The sequence below is a fragment of the Mandrillus leucophaeus genome, unplaced genomic scaffold, assembly GCF_000951045.1.
Source record: "Mandrillus leucophaeus isolate KB7577 unplaced genomic scaffold, Mleu.le_1.0 Scaffold1029, whole genome shotgun sequence".
In the NCBI taxonomy this organism is placed as follows: domain Eukaryota; kingdom Metazoa; phylum Chordata; class Mammalia; order Primates; family Cercopithecidae; genus Mandrillus; species Mandrillus leucophaeus.
In genome coordinates, this window is record NW_012098421.1 from 1,396,559 (window position 1) to 1,405,083 (window position 8,525).

Consider the following 8,525-nt stretch of genomic DNA (forward strand, 5'->3'; position numbering starts at 1 on the left):
ACTGTTTATCAATTTCTGTAGGACAGTGTTAAAGCAACTCATTATCATAGCATTTCTGGATGTCTCTTTGTATTACTAAGAGCTTTTGTTTCATCTCTCTGGTGCCATTTTTGTGGATTGCTCTTGACGCAGGGTCTTTGCATTGCGTACACATTGCATAAAGAAAATACATCATGCTGTTTACTTTGCCTAGAACATTTTCCTGCCCATTCTACCCCCTATAGTCATTTGACTTGCTCACTCAATTCAGCTGACTATCTCAGAAAGGCATTCCTTACTACCCTACTAAGAGAGAAACCCATCATTCTCACTCTCCTTCACCTGCTTATTACTATTCATAGCTCTCATCACTGCCAATTACATTTAAAAATCCATAGTTTATTATCTACTCTTATTAGAATTAAGCTCCTCGCAGGCAGGGAATGTGTTTGTCTAGATTAGTTTTACAGTTCCAGCACTTTTACAATGCCTGGCTCATTGTAGATGTTCAGAAAATAAATGTCAATATTAATAAATTAGTGAATGAATGTACAGTTTCTCTCATAAAATTTCTATTTAACTTGCAGTTGTTTTTATTTGAGTTTTCTTTGTCTACTATTATCAGTTTTAACATTTACCTAGTGTATACTTTTTATCCAGCTAAAATTTTTAGTAACGTTTTATTTTAGGTAGGTTTTTAGTAAGCAGCATATGTCTGGTTTTTGCACATGTATTCACTTTAGAATTCTGTGTTTTAATGTGGAAATTTAATGCATTTACATTTATTGTGATTAGTGATATACTTGGATGTATTGCTGTCATTTCAAATTGCCTATTACCATTTTTCCCATCATTTGTAGTCTTAATTATGAGCTGACATGTATAAATATTTTACAATGCAGCAAGCCATATTCCAATAACTTTTTGGTTTTTATCTAATTTAATGTTCAAAATAACCTTTTGATTCATGATTCATGTTGCAAGTGAAGAAACTGAGACTTAGTAAGATTCATTAACTTGTCCAACATTTCATATGTGTTAAATTGGCAAACCAGGACTCAGATATTAGATATTTACTCTAAAGGCCATGGTTTTAATTTATAGATTATGCTGCTTCTCTTTTCTGAGTTTCTCTCTCTCTCTTCTCTCAATATCTCTGTTTCTTTCCCTGTCTCTCTCTCTCTCAAATGACTTAAATGTTAAATCTTCTACTTTTATATCTCTAATGATAATATGTAAATTTTGATTAATTACATTTCAACTTATTTTCAAACAAATTAGGTAATAGTTCACCATCTACAACCCATCTCTCCTGAAAAATACAAGATTACAGGCATACTTCCACTACTGCTCCTATGCCTAAAGTTGTGTTGAAATAATCTAAATTGTTTTTGCCAAGTTACTATATTGTTATTAACTTTATTTTGCATTATATTTTTTCAACTTACTGGCCAACAATATTGTCTTACATTCTGAAAAATCTTCTTCTACTGACTCTGTATATAACTAATATGGATTTCATCTATACTCATTCTGTTACCTGGCTTCTTTTCTTTAATTTTTGGGTACTGATAACCAGACAATTAATATTTGAATTTTCTAAATTTCATTCTTATTCTTTGACTGATTCTTTATCATTGCAGCCTGTTCTTATTTGGCTAAAACAGAGTTTTAAATTTTCCAATGTTACTTGGTAGAATTTTTATCCAGTTTTCCTCTTTTCCATGCACAATCTGTTTCTTCCAATTTCAATAATGTTTTTTCACTTTCTTATATGCAATAGATTGTTCTCAAATAAACTTTCACTGTTCATTTAGATTTGTGACTCAGTGATTAATGATGATAGTTATTTTCTCTGTAGTCCTACAAGTACGTTTCATCAACATGTTGAAGGGAAAGAAGACTTTGTGGGTATGCTAATAGGCGGGCCCCAATTACCAAAATGAGAAAACCTTTCCTTTGGGAGTATAGTTTTTTAGAATATTTTATTTCTAAATAGAATTGAGTTTCCTTTGCCATTCTCTGAATCCTTTTGTATGGCTAAAATTATCTTAAGCTTCATCTTCATTTCTTCATTTCTTTCCTGAGTCCCTCCAGTATGGGTATACTAAGGCTTTCCCAGATAATACATGATATTAATAACCATTATGAAGATGCATTTTCTCTAAAATATGTACTTTACTTGAATTATTTTATTTTATTCTCAAAACCACTCTATGAAGTTGAAACTTTTATTAAGCATGTTTTATAGATAACAAAACCTAGGCTAATGAAACCCATGGAGATTAAAGGCCTTGTCCAAGGTTACATACCTAGTAAAGAAGGATGGAGCCAGGATGTGGATTCAGACAGGCTGACTTAAACACAGGTCCACAATGCCTCTCTCTGATATGCTGTCACTCTTCTCTAATGTAGTGTGGGATATGGAATCCTCTTTAACCCTTGATCAGGTCATGGAACATGGAGGAAAATTCCAGAAACAAAGTCTGACTGGAACAAAGAAATGGATTATAGGGAGGTATGCTTTAAGCTCTGAGGCATGGAATTTTTATATCTGAGAAGGCAGAGTTCTCATAATGGCTTACCCAGGCCACACTTTGGAGATTTAAGATTCTGTGATAGCTCAGTTTCAGGCTGTTGTTGCTATGATTTATAACCAGGATTCAGTCCTTTGCATAGCGGTCATATGCCATTCTGTCCAGACTTTAGTGCTCAAAAGATTGCCCCTTGTCATTCCAACCCCAGTTAATAGGAAACACAAACCACCCTTGAGATGACAAACCTATCTTCTAACCATTGACTAGTTCAGTTCCTTAACTCTGCAGAAGTTGAGCTTTCTATTTTTAGAGTTTGGCAAGGCAGAAGACATGCTGGGTGAGCCTTGTTTAAGGCCCCCCGCCAGACTCTGCTTGCCATGAAATCCAGCCAAACAGACTGTGTAGCAGGCCAATTACGCTGCAGCTGTCTGTCAACTGAATCAAAGATGGGAGTGGACAACAAGGGGCTGTTTTTGCCACAGACAGAAAGCAGAACACAGGATCAACTTTCCTACTCTTAAAGTTCCGTAGATTTACCTGCCATTTATTTTATCTCGTGGTAAGAATCCTTGCTTTTTATTACAGGAAGTTGACTAAGCTACCTCTGGCAAAACAAAGGGATCTCACCTTAACTGTCCATGGGGGGAAAAAAAATCTGTTTTATAGTTCATCATAAGATACCTAGTATCAAACCTGGTATCAAAAAACCTGGTTGTGAGAAATGATTTTTATCAAGAGTTGCCTCAAAGTTGCATTTTATAGAACAAAATGCTTTAAGAATGTGAACTCCACAATCAGTCTGCCTGGGCTGATGAGCTCAGCTCCCCTCATCCTAGCTCTGTGGTTTTGGACAAATTACTTAACCTCTCTGATCTCCATTTCCTAGTTGGTAAATGGGAATAACTATAGTACTCATGTAAAGGAATTTTGTGAGGATTAAATCAGATAATCCATGTAAAGTACTTAGCATAGTGCCTGGGATGGAATAGGAGTTTGATGGATGTTGATTACTATTGTTCCAGATATTCTGAATTTTAACTGAACTTTGGATCCAAATGATGAGTATTATTATCCCAGTTTTCACAGATGATCAAATGATGAGTATTATTATCCCAGTTTTCACAGATGATCAAACTAAGGAAGAGGAAGAAACTGGTCCAAGTTCACATATCTTGTGTTTAATTGAACCACTATTCAATCTTTAGCTGTTTGATTCTAAAGTCTTAGAATTTTCCGTGTGCTTTACCGAAATCTACTGCTTGTAGAACAGCTTTCACTGACTCGTTCCTTGGCATTTTGCCAACTACCCACAACAAAGGATATTTATGACACAGACTCATTATGTCTGTGATTGTAGCTATTGAATGGATCATGTTAAGAACATTGTCTACCACATCACACAGCAGTTTCAGCATTCATGGGAGAAATTCCTTGGGAATCAGTTTTTGCAAAAACTATGCTCCTTAGTGAACAAGTCATTTGTTTTATTTTTCTTATGCAGAACTGTGACTAATCATGATCTTTCTTTGTTTTGGCTGTTAAGGAGCTTAGAATCAAATTTGTAGTCTTTTTCTATTGCTTCCATGTACTAATGTTATTACAGATTTATGATATTCCTTTTCTATTTCCCCTTTATTCTCATTGCCTCGATAATATATTTTATTCCAATGAACAGTGTATATTTTTATAAACTTCCACGGTGCCTTTGTGGAATAAAACAAAAATGATGTACTTCAAAAAATTTAAAACTACCATTTAATATGTGTTTGTTTATCTCTTTTCTTGGGTTTGCTCTTTGCTAGTCCTATCGGGTCAGATGCCATTATTTTCCCAGGGTTGGATAAGCCCTACTGGAATACATGAACACAATTACTCAGAGTTTTATGATTCTCTAGTATGCCGATAACAGGCAGAGGCCAGACTGATTTAAACTACAGAAATTCATGAAAATAAAAAACTTCATAACTAAACATATGCTAATCTCTTTCATACACAAATGTTTGGCTGGTAGCAGTAGGGAAAATAAGAGGGAGAGAATTAAGAGAGGAAGCAATTACATTTACTTATATATAACCTCCTCACAAGCCCTGTCTGTTCATTCAAGGCTGGTTCAGGTTCCCCTTCACTGTGCTCTCTGCTATCTTTGCATTTATCGCACTGTAATGTAAAAGGATTGTTTCTTATTCTTTATTATTTTCCTAATGTCAACCATATCACCATAATATGTAGAAGATTAGATAGATGATAGATAGATAGATAGATAGATAGATAGATAGATAGATAGATAGATAGATAATGCAGCCTCAATATATGTCTCTTAAATGAATGAATCAAAGATATTCAACAGAGTGAGGTAGGTAAAAGACTTGGAGGATTTATGGGAGGGTAATATGTGCATTATGTCTATTAAATAAATGTGTATAAGCCAGGCAAGGAGGAAGGGGAAGGAAATTTTAAGCAAAGGAGACTGTGTAAAGTCAAAGCTGTGAGAATACATGATGTGCTGGAGGAATTGCAAATATTTCAATTTGACTTTTGTCTGGGTAAACGTGGAATAGAACAAGATGAACTTGGAATGTGAATTTATCTTGAGCACTGCAGAGAGTCATTGATGAATTCTAGGTAGGGTTATGAGATGATCACATATGTGTTTTAGAAATATTACTTTGATTCCAGTGAGAATTGGTGGATTTATTGCAGACATTTAGGAGGCTATCACATCAATCCAGGAGAGAAATTATGATGCTTTAAATTAATTAGGTAGTTGAGTTGTGATAAGAGGTTTTATGGTGATAGAATTCATAGATGCAGAGTTCAATTGAATGTGGAGGATGTGGGAGAGGAAGGAGTCTATAATGCTCTCCATGTTTCTATGTTGATTAACAAGATGAATGTCGGTATCATTTTCCCAAATAAAAAATAAAAGAAGAAGGTGGGAGGAGGGGGTGATTAAGTCAACTTTGGACATGTTGAGCTTGAGATGCCAAATTAAAAAGACCTGTAGATACAAAAATGCAGAGCTCCAAAGATTGCTTTGGGCAGACAGTGCATAGTTTGTGATGAATTGGCATGCAGTTAGTTGAAGGCATGGGCCTGATGTGTTTTTCAAGAAGACTGGGAGAGGGTAAAGGATAGAACACTATTGGACATTGCCCTCTGGGTGATGAGCGGACAAGAAAGATCCAATGAAGAAACTAGAAAAGATGGTCAGACGGAGTATTAGAGAGATCTCAAGCCAAGAAACAAAATTTCAGGAAATCAGGAGAATCTTGTGTTTCTAGAAATTTGATAGAGCAGACATCCTAATAATCCTTCTAAAAACAAATGATGTTTCTATACACCAATTATTTTCAAGCTGAGAGCCAAATCAAGAACATAATCCCATTTATACTAGCCACAAAAAATTAAATACCCAGGAATACATCTAACCAGTCAGGTGAAAGACCTCTACAAGGAGAACTACAAAGTACTGCTAAAAGAAGTCACAGATAACAGATAAAGAAACTTTCCATACCCTTGGATTAGAAGACTCAATTTCATTAAGAAGGTCATATTGCCCAAAGCAATTTTCAGATTCAACCTGATTCTTATCAAACTATAATACCAATGTCATTTTTCACAGAATTAAAAAAAAATTACACTAAAATTTACATGGAACCAAAAAGGAGCCCAAATAGCTAAAGCAACCCTAAGCAAAAAGAATAAAGCAGGAGACATCACATTACCAGACTTGAAACTATACTACAAGGCTACAGTAACCAAAATAGTACGATATTGGTACAAAAAGAGACACATAGACCAATGGAACAGAATAGAGAACCCAGAAATAAAGCCACACACCTACAACCACCTGATCTTCAACAAAGTAGAGAAAAATAAGCAATGGGGAAAAGACTTCCTATTCAATAAATGGTGCTGGTATAGCTGGTGAGCCACATGCAGAAGAATGAAACTGGATGCCTAACTTTCACCATGTACAAAAATTAACTCAAGATGAATTAAAGATTTTAATGTATGACCTCAAACTATAAGAATTCTAGATGAAAACCTAAAAAACACCATTCTGGACATGGGCCTTACACAGGAGTATATGACTAAGTTTTCAAAAGCAATTGCAACAAAACCAAAAATTGACAAATAAGACCTAATTAAACTAAGGACCTCTGTGCAGCACAAGAAACTGTCAACAGAGTAAACAGACAACATACAGAACGAGAGAAAATATTGGCAAACTACACATCCAACAAAGGTTTAATATCCATAATTTATAAAGAACATAAACAACAAGTAAAAAACAAATAATCCCGTTAAAAATAGTCAAAAGACAAGAACAGACACTTTTCAAAAGAAGACATATAAGTGGCCAACAAACATGAAAAAATGCTCCACATTACTAATGATTAGAGAGATGCAAATCAAAATTACAATGAGATACCATCTTATACCAGTCAAAATGACTATTATTAAAAAGTTGGAAAACAAAAAATGCTGGCAAAGCTACCCAAAAGGGAACGCTTATACACTGTTGGTGGTAATGTAAATTAGTTCGGCCACTGTGGAAAACAGTTTGGAGATTTCTCAGAGAATTTTTAAAACAGAACTATCATTCAACATAGCCATCTCAAAAAAAAAAACAAAAACAAAAAAAAACCAATCTTTTCTACCAGAAAGACACACACACTTGAATGTCCACTGCAGCACTATTCCCAATAGCAAAGACATGGAATCAACCTAGATACCCATCAGTGATGGACTTGATGAAGAAAATGTGGTACATACACACCATGGAATACTATCTAGCCATAAAAAAAATTTCATTTCCTTTCTAGGAATATGGACACAGCTGGAGGCCATTGTCCTAAGCGAATGAACGCAGAAAGAGGAAATCAAATACTGTGTGTTCCCACTTATATGTGGAAGCTAAACATTGGGTACTCATGGACATAAAGTTGGCAACAGTAGACACTGGAGACTACTAGAGAGGGGAGGGAAGGTGGGAAGGATTGAAAAACAACTCATTTGGTACTGTGCTCAGTACCCGGGTGATGGGATCATTCATACCCCAAGTCTCAGCATCACACAATACATTCAAGTAACAAACCTTCACATGTATCCCCTGAATCTAAAAGAAAAGTTGAAAAATAAATAAATAAATAAAAATAATAAATACTCAATAAAATTTAAAAACATATTTTCAAATAAAATGCTATAAGGAACCCTTGGAAGCAAAAATTATGACAGTGTGGATCCAGAGAGGCAAGCTCCCACTGAGGCCCACTTTCTCAGAGAAACTTTGAACCCCAGAGATCTTGAAGTTTCATTTCTTTTTGTTTGCTTGTGTTTTTAAGACAGGGTCTCACTCTGTGGCCCAGGTTGGCGTGCAATGGCAGTCATGGCTCATTGCAGCCTTGACCTCCTGGGCTCAAGTGATCCTCCCACCTCAGCTTCCCGAGTAACTGGGATCACAGATGTGCGCCACCACACTCAGCTAATGTTTTTTTTTTTTCTTTTTTAATTTTGTAGAGGTGGGGACTTGCTGTGTTGACCAGGCTGGTTTCAAGCTCCTGGTCTCAAGTGACCCTCCTGCCTTTGCCTCCCGGAGTGCTGGGATTACAGGTGTGAGCCTGGCTTTGAGCTTTCATTTCAATAGCCATGCAGGGTCTACAAAGTAAGAGACAAACAGGTGGGAAAGTCTAATAAGAGACCCTATAGAAATTCTAGGAACCGGCCGGGTGCAGTGGCTCACGCCTGTAATCCCAGCACTTTGGGAGGCCGAGGTGGGTGGATCACCTGAGGTCAGGACTTCGAGACCAGCCTGGCCAACATGGCAAAATCCCGTCTCTGCTAAAAATACAAAAATTCGCTGGGCGTGGTGGTGCACACCTGTAATCTTATCTACTCGGGAGGCTGAGACAGGAGAATAGATTGAACCCACAAGGCAGAGGTTACAGTTAGCCAAGATCATGACACTACACTCCAGCCTGGGTGACAGAGCAAGACAGACTCCAT